This window comes from Cervus canadensis, chromosome 7 (genome assembly GCF_019320065.1).
Source record: "Cervus canadensis isolate Bull #8, Minnesota chromosome 7, ASM1932006v1, whole genome shotgun sequence".
Lineage (NCBI taxonomy): Eukaryota > Metazoa > Chordata > Mammalia > Artiodactyla > Cervidae > Cervus > Cervus canadensis.
This window is the reverse complement of record NC_057392.1, coordinates 93,114,076-93,127,762: the sequence shown is the minus strand read 5'-3', so window position 1 is coordinate 93,127,762 and position 13,687 is coordinate 93,114,076. Positions and strand designations below refer to the sequence as shown.

At 36.6% G+C, this 13,687-nt stretch overlaps 1 non-coding gene across 1 annotated transcript; it reads left to right on the top strand.

Moving 5' to 3' along the window:
* The first annotated feature begins 6,927 nt into the window (after window positions 1-6,927).
* Window positions 6,928-7,034, top strand: LOC122445628. Its single transcript, XR_006270595.1, has one exon. It is a non-coding gene; the product is annotated as a U6 spliceosomal RNA (small nuclear RNA).
* Window positions 7,035-13,687: the final 6,653 nt, after the last annotated feature.

Sequence of the window (13,687 nt, the reverse complement as noted above, 5' to 3'; positions counted from 1 at the left end):
AAGCTTGATTTTACTTGGAAACAAAGACTGAAGGTTTTATGATGGAAATGTAGTGATAATGATGTATTCCAAACTTATTTAATGTGGATACGTAACTGAAGCACTTAGACCATTGTACTATTTGAAGCCACTAAGTATTCTGTCTGGAGGCTTTGGATGCTATTCTTTGTGGTTTTCTTGACAATAGTATTGAACTTTTTGGAATAAATCAAGCTACCAGAAAGACTTATGATCCACTTTTATAATCTTTTTTCCATTGAGTTTCCCTTTTAGTTTTACAGATGACAAGAACTGTAGGTATGCCAATCCAATAGTTTTATGGCTTCACATGTGTCTGATTATCTTCAATTTTGTGTTGGTCATTGTATTTGAAAATCTATTTGTAGAAAATAGTTCTGGTTTATATCTTCCTCCAAAAAGGATTTTCTTTGCCTTTTCTTGGCATTTGGGAGTATATGATCACCTTAATCCAAATTCAGATATTGATATATTCTGCAATGCAGGAATTACTTGAAGCTAGGCAGCAATGCATTGTAGAACTGATTTACTTCCAATGCAGTTCTTAGAGTGAAGCTCTTTGAGTCCCAGCCTAACTGTGAGTTAGTTTATCAAAATGTCTACCCTTTGTGAGCCCTAAACTATATTATCTCTAGTTCTAAGTGTCACCAAAAGCAGTTTAGCTAATTTCATACCTTTTAGGAATGACAAGTACTTTACAGGTGAAGACAATCCAAGGACAGGAATTACTTCTCTGAATCTAGGGCTGGTAATTGCCCAATATATTGTTAGCTCTTTAATGTTTTTAAAAGATTTATAAAATATGAGATCTAATTTTTTAGTTATTTTTAGTGGAAAAGTGATTCCAAATTACTTTACCATTAACAGAAGTAGAAGTCCCATATTCCTTTTAAATGTAAATATTCCATTGTGCAATTTCTCCTTGGTCATTTTTCCCTGTAAAATTATTGTTACACACACACACACACACACACACACAACCAGGACTATAATTTCTAAATCATAGATATAGTATCTTTAACTGGAGTAGATAGCAGTAAACAGTTTTCCAGCATGGTATACTATCAGTACTTTATACTCCCATTATAGTATATGAGAGTTCCCAGGCATTGCAAATTCTTTTAGTATTAAAGACTTAAAACTTTTTGTCAATATGATGGAATAATTGTATTTCATTAAATTTTAATGGGTGTTTCCAATTTTTAATTTGATTAAACCCCTTTGCATATTTTTATTTTCCATTTCAGTTTTTTCTTTTGAGGAGTACCTGTTATTTCTTGCTCATTTAAAAAAGTTGTATTTTAGTTACTTTCTTATTGTTATGTAGGATTTTAGGCCTTTTACTTTTTAATTGTGATGCAAATATCTCCTCCCACTCTGAACTCTTTTTCACTATTTTAATGGTATTTTGGGGGAGGAGAAGTTATTCGTTTTACAGAATTCAAATTTATTAATCTTTTCCTTTATTGCTAATGCTTTGCTATTTTATTTAAGAAATTATTTCCTACCCTGAGGTCAGAAGATATTGTCTGACATTATCTTTTAAATATCTTTTAATTTCGTTCAACTTTATTTATTTATTTATTAAAAAAATTTCATTCAACTTTAGATCTTTAAACATTTGTAATTAGTTTTTGTGTATGGTGTGATGCATGGGTTCAGTTTCAAGTTTTTTTTTCTAAAATAGATATCCAGTTTTCCTACTACTGTTTATTATCAAGATCATCTTTCCTCTCTGCTCTGTTGGTAAGCAGAGGAGTGATAAGGTGGTAACTTCTGTCATAAATCAAATCTTTCTATGTGTAGGATTCTATTCTGAGCTTTTTGTCCTATTCCTTCTTTCTGTTTGTCTATTCCTGTATAAATATAACACAATTTTAAATACTCTAGTTTTATTATAAATACTGATATACAGTAGAGTAAGTCCTCACAACTTGTTATTCAAGTGATATGTATTGATTATTTCTTACCCTTTGTATTTTCATATGAATTTTAGAATAAATTTCTCCAGGTCCATCAAAAATAAAACAAATAACCTTTGTTGGAATTCCAATTGGAATTGCATTTAAGCTATAAATAAATTAGGAAAGAATTGTCATCTTTGCAATATCCAACCTTTCAATCCTGAAACATCATATAAACTATTTATCCTGTAGGGTTTTCAGGCTGAGGAAATGCTAGTAGCTGAGCAACTCAATAAAATGTTCCATATATGTGTTAGATCATCATCATCATCACTATTAGTAGGAACATTTTATGATATATCACTCTGTTCCATAACTGTATCTTTGTGTGCATGCTCAGCTGCTCAGTTCAGTTCAGTTCAGTCGCTTAGTCGTGTCTGACTCTTTGTGACCCCATGAATCGCAGCATGCCAGGCCTCTCTGTCCATCACCAACTCCCGGAGTTTACTCAAACTCATGTCCATTGAGTCGGTGATGCCATCCAGCCATCTCATCCTCTGTCATCCCCTTCTCCTCCCATCTTCAATCTTTCCCAGCATCAGGCTCTTTTCAAATGAGTCAACTCTCCGCATCAGGTGGCCAAAATACTGGAGTTTCAGCTTCAGCATCAGTGCTTCCAATGAACACCCAGGACTGATTTCCTTTAGGATGGACTGGTTGGATCTCCTTGCAGTCCAAGGGACTCTCAAGAGTCTTCTCCAACACCACAGTTCAAAAGCATCAATTCTTCAGCGCTCAGCTTTCTTTGTTGTCCAACTCTCACATCCATACATGACCACTGGAAAAACCATAGCCTTGACTAGACGGACCTTTGCTGACAAAGTAATGTGTCTGCTTTTTAATACGCTGTCTAGGTTGGTCATAACTTTCCTTCCAAGGAGTAAGTGTCTTTTAATTTCATGGCTGCAATCACCATCTGCAGTGATTTTGGAGCTCAGAAAAATAAAGCCTGATACTGTTTCCACTGTTTCCCCATCTATTTGCCATGCAGTGATGGGACCGGATGCCATGATCTTAGTTTTCTGAATGTTGAGCTTTAAGCCAACTTCTTCACTCTCCTCTTTCACTTTCATCAAGAGGCTTTTTAGTTCCTCTTCGCTTTCTGCCATAAGGGTGGTGTCGACATGTCCAACTCTTTGAGACCTCATGGACTGTACTCCTCCAGGCTCCTCTGTCCATGGAATTTTCTGGAAAAGAATACTGGAGAGGGTTGCCATTTCCTTCTCCAGTGGATCTTCCTTGACTCCTGGGATTGACCAGGGATTGACCAGGTTCAATAACCTTGTCTCCTGTGTCTTCTGCATTGGTAGGCAGATTCTTTGCTATTGTGCCACCTAGGAAGACCATATCTATATCTTCATTGTTTCTCAAAAAGTTTGATAATTTTTTTGTAATGTTTTGATAGAGATTTTGCAATAATTTTTATTTAATTTATTCCTAAATATCTGATATTTTTATTGTTTTAAATGGAATCATTTGTACATTTTATTCTATATCTGTTCCTGATAGATAAAATTGAATTTACTTCCTATATTGATTAAAATCTAACAACCTTACTAAACTCTTTAATTAATGCTAATAATTAACCTATAAAATATTTTGGATTTTCTGTATGCTAATTTTTATCATCTGTTAACAACGACATTTTTTTTTCTTTTTAAGACTGACCTTACTATTTTCTTTCCTTTTTGTACTATGGGCTAGGGTCTCCTTTAAAATGTTGGATAGATATTCTGACTGCAGATATTTTAACTCTTACCCTCAACTCAAAGGGAAAATTTCCAAAGCTTCACTATTTAATATAATGGTCACCATGGTTTGTTTCTTTTTTTGTAAATATCCCTTATCAGGTTAAGAAAGCTCACCTTTGTTCCTAGAATTTGTGGCACAAATTCTTATCATCAATGGCTTTTACATTCTATCAGTGCTTTCTCTACATCTACTGAGCTTAAAATATTTATCTCCTTTTATTTCTGGATGTAGTAGTGAATTACATTATTTGATTTTTTTTTTAAGTGTTAAGCCAACACTTCATTATAGGGTAAAATCAATTGGTCTAATGTATTATTCTCTTTGTATATTGATAGATTTGGTTTAATAACTTTAAAAAACATTTTTGTATTCAAAGTAAGATTTGAAAATGGCTTTTAATTTTCTTATGCTGCCCTTCAGGTTTGTTATCAAGTTGATGATAAAAAGAATTGGACTATAACATGTTTCTCTAATCTCTGAAAGAATTTGTATAATTCTACATCTTCATCTGCCTGAATTTCCATAACAAATACCATAGACTGGGTGGCTTAAACAACAGACATTAATTTTCTCACCATTTCTGAGGCTGAACATCTGAGATCAGAGTGCAGTGTTGAAATAGGGTGAAGTCTCCTTTCCTGGCTTGCAGATGGCCACCTTCTCACTGTGTCCTCACATCAGAAAGAGAAGGAGAAGGAGAGAGCAAGAGAGAAAGACCGAGAGAGAGCTCTCTGGTGAATAACCTCACCATAATCCAGAGCATACAGTCCCATCGTTAGGGCTTCACCCTCATTAGTTCATCTAAACCTAATCACCCCCCTTAGGCCCCATCTCTAGACTCTATCACACTGGGGGTGCGGCTTCAACATACACAATTTGAGGGGACACGACTCAGTCCAGAGCAATCTGGAACAGTTCCTTTAGTGACTGCGTCATAAACTTACTCATAAAGTTATCTGGACCTGTAGTTTTTTTTCTTTGTGGGAAGAGCTTATTTACACTTGATTCAAATTCTTTAAAGCATTATTTAGGTTTTACATCTCTTCTTGAGCCAAATTTTGTTCAAGATGCACTTTTCTTTCCTGTTTCCCAGGTGGCACTGCTGGTAAAGAGCCCATCTGCCAACGCAGGAGACGAGAAAAATGCGGGCTCCGTCCCCGGGTCGGGAAGGTCCCCTGGAGGAGGGCATGGCAACCCACTCCAGTGTTCTTGCCTGGAGAATCCCAGGGACGGAGGGGCCTGCCGGGCTACAGTCCACACGTTCCCAAAGAGTCGGACAGGACTGAAGTGACTTAGCATGCACGCACACTTTCTAGGAACTTAAGCATTTGTTCACGTCCCTCCTTTTGACCTGGTTCATGTCTTCAGTATCTGCAGTGATTATTGTGTTCATTCCTGATAGTCTTTCTCTCCTTTTCTCCTTCCCTCCCTCACCCCCTCCATCTCTCTCCCCTTTCTTGGTTAACCTTACTACAGATTTATCTTTTCAAACATACATCTTTAGCTTTTTTGGTCTTTTCTATTTTATATTTTTAAAACATATCACTAAATTTTGTATTTATCTCCATTTCTTTCCTCCATATATTTTTGGTTTTACTTTTTGATGTCTTTTCTAACAACTTTAGACAGATGTTTAACAATTATTTATCAATTTTCAATATTTCTCTTTCTATTTATGCGTTTCCTGCTAATATTATTTTACACATTGCTTTATAGTCATCCTATAAACTTTGCTATTACATAGCATTTATTTACACAATTCAAAATATTTTTAATTTCTTTATGATATTTCTTTGACCCATGTGATATTTAGAATACATTATTTAATTTCTGAAAATTTGGGAAATTTTCTAGTTACTAGTTTCTGAATGATTTCTGACATAAATGCATTGTGGTTAGATAACATATTTCATGTGTTTCAGATTCATTTAAAAGATACTGTAAAGTATGAGTCACATATTAAAAAGTACATGACATAGTTGTATAGCTTAACAAATTATTATAATGTTCATGTTCATGTTACTACCATACAGGGTGAGCTATAAAACAATGCTAAAACCTTGTGCGCCTCTCCAACTTTCTCTGTTTCTAGTCCTTTGATATTTTTGTGTACTTTATATCACAATATACAGTCAATTTCCTTGGAGAAGGAAATGGCAACCTACTCCAGTATTCTTGCCTAGGAAATCCCATGGACGGAGGAGCCTGGTGGGATACCGTCTACGGAGCTACTAAACCACCTCTGTCTGTTTTCTGAATGTTTTGTGTGTGCTTGAAAAATATGTATTCTACAATTGCAGGCTATAATTTCCATAGGTCAATTTTGTTAATTGTGTTTTAAATGTCTATAGCCTTACTTATTTTTCTATGAATTTTATCAACAACTCAGAGAGGTATATTACAGTCTCCCACTATAATTGTGGATTTGTCTCTTATTTTGGTACTGTCAGTGTTTGCTTTTTGGGGGGCTATGTAATTAGATGCATACAAATTTAGAAATATTATTTTCTTCTGGAAGTTTTCACCAAATCTTTCTTGTCTTCGATAATCTCATCTATTCTTCTGTGTTTTTATCTCTACTTGCAGCCTTCTGTATATTTTTCCTTACAAATCTTCCAGTTTTCTACTTTTTACTATTTTAATGATGTTTGGTTTGCTGCCAAACATGACCACTGAGCATATTTTTAAATTTTATTTTTTATGTTTTTATAGTATTGAATTTTTATAATTATTTTATATGCTATGTTTTTACTAGAATTATTTTATAATACTTTTTATTCCTTTAAAGTATATTTGATTTTTCAAACTTGCTTTGTCACTGTTTGTAGCTTGCTATACTCTGGAGATATTTTACGGATAGTAAGCGTAGTCATATTGTAATGTTTGTGAGAACATCACTATGCAAATTCTTGTATTTTCCTTCTGTTCTTACTCATATTTTATTTTCGTTTCCATGTGTGTCTGGTTATTTTCAATTCTCGTTGCCCTTGAAACATTATTTTTGAGATTCTGCAAAGCATAGTGCCTAGGTACTTATCTTTTTGTGAGATAATTTGCTTATATGTACTCCAGTAAATAGTAACAGTCTAAGGCCACCTTAAACTGAACAAATTTGCACAAAAACCACAGATGACATTGTGGGTGATAGATTTCTTAACCACCATGACACAATTCATCCTTAAAAATAATTTTGGTGCTTGCTTCGGCAGCGCATATACTAAAATTGGAACAATACAGAATAGATTAGCATGGCCCCTGTGCAGGGATGACATGCAAATTCATGAAGCGTCCCATATTTTTTTAGCTTCTCTAAAATAATAATAATTTTTGATAAATGAAATGATGACTGACAGGAGTTTTGTGGTAAGCAGAGTTTCTTCCCAACAGGGAAAGCCTCATTCCCCATCAGGCAGAAGAAAAGTAAAACATTTCCATTATAGAAATAGTAATAATCATAATAGTTCTATGTATTGAGCAATTGCTCTATGCCAGTTACTGTTAAACACAATATAGAATATATTATTTAATCCTTAACCTATTTAATCTACCTTTTACTGTTAAAGAAATGGGCTCTATAAGGTCAAGCAACTAGCCTAAGGTACAAGTGACTAATAAATAGAGTTGAAATTCATCCTCTGGTTTCTCAAGAACATATGGGCAGAGAAAAAAAGGTCCGTAGTAGCATCTTTGGCATTTTCCCAAAAAGTACATTATAGTATGTTAGTACAGAAACAGTGGTTGGCAAGGGAAGGACCTGAGCATTAGCTTGCCTTCCTGGCTTGCTGAGACAGCTAACTCATTTCATCCAGTCTTGAAAAAATTCTCATGGTGCACAAAGCTATTTTTATGGGTGAAAGGTCGTAAAATACTTCTGAATACTTCTGGATTAAAAAAGAAGGAAAATACTCTTTTCTAGTTGATTAATGTTGCTGCTGCCTAAAGGATTATTGATGGCATTTGAACCTGATACAAGTGCCATTTTTATATTTTCCTAAAGAAGAAAAAAGAGCAACTGAGAAAGAAAAATAAAATTATTTTTTGTTGGCTTGTAAGTGAAGCCTTGAAATAGTTGATTCTCAGTTTTAATGGCAGGGTATAAGGACAAATAAACAAGTCAGCCTAAAAATATGAAAAATCAGGAAAGATATATGGTTTGTTAACAGGTACTGGCATTTTGTGAATCATAGTCTGTCTCCCTCTCTCTTTTTTGAAAGGCAATAATATAGTTTTGAAATCCTGAAAAGGCTTATTTATGTTACGGCATTGCCTTGTATTGCTACCACTTTAGTACCACTTTTCATGAGTGTTTTTATTGTCGTTTACCTGGATAATTTGTGACACTGTATTCAGAATTATCTTTACAGTTGTAAATCTGACCACAGAGTTCCCGGGCCTAAAATCCTTTAGCAACTTTTCTTTCCCTACAAGATAAGACAGAAATGCTACAGCTAGAATACAGCGTGTTTCATTTTTAGCCTCTAGCTAACTCTCCAGTCTCACTCACATCTCCTCCTTCCTTCCCCTGCTCTCAGATCATTTGCTGTCCCTCAGATGGGCCATGCTCTTGTCACACACACTGTTCTATCCGTAATGCTTCTTCCCCCCAGGTTTCCAGGCAGCTTTCTTCGTTTACAACCAAGTTCACCTATTACCGGTATTTCAGATGGTAAAGAATCCACCACCCAGGAGACCGGGGCTTGATACCTGGGTTGGGAAGATCCCTGGAGAAGGGAATCTCCAGGATTCTTGCCTGGAGGATTCTATAAGACAGAGAAGCCAGGCAGGCTATAGTCCATGGGGTCGCAAAGAGTTGGACACGGATGAACAACTTAACACTTTCATACATCCCCCCTGTCACTACCTCTTTGGAACTCTTAGGTTTATCCCACCAGAAAGCGGCTATATTCTAAGTTTGTTAAGCCTCCTGGGATCTTACCCTGGCTTCTACATAAGTGCTTCTCCACTGTATTGTAATGATTTACAATTTTGTTACTACTGTCCCAGTAAGCCTTAGAATATATTTTAAACAAAAGCAAAATATATTTTCTTGGATAAACAAAGGGGCATGGATGTAACCTAATTCATAAAGTTCTTGTAAAGCAATGTGAAACGATGGATAGGAAATCCTTCATAAGCTATCAAACACTAGAATTGCTATTTACATATTTATTTATTTTCTGCCCAAATGCTCAGCATGCAAGCCAGGTCAGACCACACCTAAAGACATTTTTTTTAAAGTGATGGAATCATGGGAATCTTATTGCTTTTGGAATATCCTTAGATATTGTTAGAATGCTCTTTTTTTAATATAATAGTTTAAGGAACTTGAATTTTATTTAGAGTCAGTGAAGGACTCACTGAAAGTGTTTGAACAGGGAGGTAGGAATTTGTTTGAACAAAGACTTCAAAAAAGCTAAAAATCACTCTCATTATTCTTTTGCAAAAATTTCTTATTCTTCCTGATTGGCTTCAGAGTCTACTTTTAAAAGAAATTTTAATCAAAGGATAATTGGTTTACAACGTTGTGTTATTTTTTGCCGTGCAACAATGTGAATCAGTCATAAGTATACATATGTCCCTTCCCTCTTGAACCTCCCTCCCACCCACCTAGAAACATTTGAAGAGGGTTGAAAATGATGTGTTTTTGTGACTGAGATTATAAGGTGTGCAAGACTACAAGCATAATTAGGGATTTAAAGAACATTATCTGCTATCAGAAAGCTTATTACCTATATTGTAAGATAAGACGTAAAACCCCCAAGTCTTTCGATAACAAGCAATGCTTATGAATGGGTGGGTCTTGGGTTCTAGAGGAGTTAGAGTGGTATGGGAAGGCCATTTGGAGGAAGCTGATTTTGAACTAGATTTTAGGGGAGATTGAAATTTGAAGGGCCATGACCTTTTTGTTGAGGAAGGGGATGTACCAAGCTAAGGAAGGAGCCACAGTGCTCTTCTATATTACATTTGTTCTACTGTGAGGGCAGCATTTTCTTGAGATAATCTCTTTCATGGACTTCTCTGGCATGGATCACATGATAAAATTCTGTACAGTCTTCAAGGTCTAGCTCAAACGTTGCTAGAAATACCCAGTAGAAGTATTCTTTTTTCTCTCTGAATTTCCAAGAGTGTATCTTTTAGGACCAAGTTCAACTTTATGTAACAGAAACCCTGCTTCCTTCTTAATAGCTTAAGCAATAGAGATGTTTACTTTTTTATGACTCCACAAGCATCAAAGCCTCAGCCTCTTTCTCATCTTTCTGTCCCTCCTGGCTTCCATTTTGGATTTCTCATCCTCCAAGGTGGCTGCTGGAGCTGTAACCATCTTGTTTAAGTTTCAGACGGCAGGAAACGAAGGGAACTGTAAAAGGAACGTGCTCCTATAAAGAGCTTGTAAAAGGAGCCAACTCAACTTTGGCTTTCATTTTATGAACCAGAGCATTCCATGGCCCCATCAGCAGCAAGCAAAGTTAGTAACAAAGCCAGACCTACTTCTAGGGTGCCTAGGAATGTTGAGAGCTAGAAGAAAAGTGGTCTCTTGTACTAAGAGGAAGAGGAAGGTGGATATTGTATGAGTGGCTGTCAGTCTTTGCCATGAGCACGTTGTTTTCATTTTTATTTTATAAAATTTGTGTAGGAGTGTAGTGGCTTCACCATGTCGTGTTAGTTCTGTTGTGCAGCAGAGCAAGTCAGCTATGTGTACACGTCCATCCCTTCGTTTTGGGGTCGCCTTCCTGTTTGGGGTGCCGCAGAGCACTGAGGGGAGTCCCCCGGGCTGTATGGCTGCTGTTCGGTCGCTCAGTCGTGTCCGACTCTTTGCGACCCATGGACTGCAGCACGCCAGGCTTCCCTGTCCTAAACCATCTCCTGGAGCTTGCTCAAACTCATGGCCATTGAGTCGGTGATGCCATCCAACCATTTCATCTTCTGTCCCCTTCTCCTCCTGCCCTCAATCCCTCCCAGCATCAGGGTCTTTTCTAATGAGTCAGCTCTTCCCATCAGGTGGCCAAAGTATCAGAGCTTCAGCGTCAGTGTCAGTCCTTCCAATTAATGTTCAGGACTGATTTCCGAATGGTTGGATCTCCCTGCAGTCCAAGGGACTCTCAAGAGTCTTCTCCAACACCACAGTTCAAAAGCATCAATTCTTCAGCATTCAGCCTTCTTTATGGTCCAACTCTCACATCCATATGTGACTACTGGAAGAACCATAGCTTTGACCAGACAGACCTTTGTTGGCAAAGTAATGTCTCTGCTTTTTAATATGCTTTCTAGGTTGGTCACAACTTTTCTTCCAAGGAGCAAGTGTCTCTTAATTTCAGAGCTGCAGTCACCATCTGCAGTGATTTTCAAGCCCAAGAAAATAAAGTCTCTTACTGTGCCCATTGTTTCCCCATCTATTTCCCATGAAGTGATGGGACCGGATACCATGATCTTAGGTTTCTGAATGTTGAGTTTTAAGCCAGCTTTTTCACTCTCCTCTTTCACTTTCATCAAGAGGCTCTTTAGTTCCTTTTCTGTTTCTGATATAAAGGTGGTGTCATCTGCATATCTGAGGTTATTGATATTTCTCTCAGCAATCTTGATTCCAGCTTCTGCTTCATCCAGCCTGGCATTTCTCATGATGTACTGTGCATATAAGTTAAATAAGCAAGGTGATAATATACAGCCTTGATGTAGTCTTTCCCAATTTTGAACCAGTCCATTGTTTCATGTCTGATTCTAACTGTTGATTCTTGACCTGCACACAAGTTTCTCAGGAGGCAGGTAAGATGGTCTGGTATTCCCATCTCTTGAAGAATTTCCCACAGTTGTTGTGATCCACATAGTCAAAGGCTTTAGTGTAGTCAATGAAGCAGAATTAGATGTTTTCCTGGAACTCTCTTGCTTTTCCTATGATCCAGCGCTCTATGGTAGGTTTCATTAATTACCTATTTTACACCTAGTAGCATATATATGTCAATTCCAGTCTCCCAGTTCATCCCTCTACTCCCCTTCCCCTCTCGTTATCCATATATTTGTTCTATGTCTAGTTCATATGTTGTTTTCATGTGTCTTGAAACATTTATCATTATTTTCTTTTCATGCCAATTATTTGGGACAATGTTTATTTCCCACCACCAAACCTTAATTCTTTGAGGGCAAGGGCCATAGTTCATAAATAGTTAATGGTAATTAGTTAAATCTCTGAACACAGAGAACTGGATGGAATCAGAGGGTGTATGCAGTGAAGATACTGGGAGATAAGAAAGTTACTGTAGATTAGAACTAGATTATAAAAGTAAAAAGTAAATAAAAGTGCCATTATTAAAAGTTATACATATTTACTTCAATTTCTATGAAGGATACTTAAGGAAATAGACCTCTCAGTTTACTTTGAAATTGATGTTAATGCAGTGACAGCTAACAACCTCGTTTTTTCTCCAAGAAGAATAAATGGCTATGATATTGAACTATCCAAAGTGATAGTGGGAAATAAAAAAATTTCCCAGGCAAAATTTGGTTATAGACAGTCTATACAGGGACTTCCTTGCGTGTCTGGTTGTTAAGAAAACACCTTCCAATGTGGGGAACATGGATTTGATCCTTGATTGGGCAACTAACCCTAACTAGAAGAGCCGCCATATCCTGCAACTGGGGAGAAAGCAAGAAAGACCCAGCAGAGCCAAAATTTAAAACAGGAAAGAAAGGAAGAAAGTCTACACAAAGAAATAACCCTTTGACATGGGAAGTTTCCTTCAAAAAGAAAGAGTGGAGAGCAAAGGATTTTTTTAGATTCCATGTATAAGTGACACTATATACTTACCTTTCTTTGTCTGCCTTACTTCACTCTGTATGATAATCTCTAGGACTATCCATGTTGTTGCGAATGGCAATATTTAACTTTTTTTTAGGACTGGGTAATATTCAGTTGTGTGTGTGTGTGTGTATATATATATATATATATCTCGTGTCTTCTTTATCTCTTCATCTTTTGATGGACGCTTAGGTAGCTTCCCTGTCTTGGCTATTTGTAAATAATATCACATGAACACTGGAATGCATGTATATTTTTGAATGAGAATTTTCATCTTTTCTGAATGTATGGGGATTTCTGGATCATGTGAAAATTCTGTTATGAGTTTTTTAAAGGAACCTCCATACTATTTTCCATAGTGGCTTCACCAATTTACATTCTTATGAACAGTCTAAGAAAGAAACCCCTTACACTCTTAAAAAACAAATAAAGACCTTAAAAAGCTTTTGTTTATGTGGATCTTACCTATAAATATTTATCATATCAGAAATTAGTACTGCATTTAGTCTATGGGATGTTTTGTTTAGGTTGAAGTATATCCAGAAAATCTGGCTTCACATGGATATGTCATTGGAAAAAGGAGGACTTCTTGGACCCCTTGGGAAGACCCTAATGATGCCCTGGGGGTCCTTAGTCCACACTGAGAACTCTTGAAAAGAAATAATAGGGGGAAAACACTAGAGTGGGAAAGACTAGAGATCTCTTCAAGAAAATTAGAAATACCAAGGGAACATTTCATGCAAAGATGGGCTCAATAAAGGACAGAAATGGTAGGGACCTTACAGAAGCAGAAGATATTAAGAAGAGGTGGCAAGAATACACAGAACTGTACAAAAAATATCTTCATGACCCAGATAATCACAATGGTGTGATCACTCACCTAGAGCCAGACATTCCGGAATGTGAAGTCAAGTGGGCCTTAGAAAGCATCACTATGAACAAAGCTAGTGGAGGTGATGGAATTCCAATTGAGCTATTTCAAATCCTGAAAGATGGTGCTGTGAAAGTGCCACACTCAATATGTCAGCAAATTTGAAAAAACTCAGCAGTGGCCACAGGACTGGAAAAGGTCAGTTTTCATTCCAATCCCAAAGAGAGGCAATGCCAAGGAATGCTCAAACTATGGCACAATTGCACTCATCTCACATGCTAGTAAAGTAAT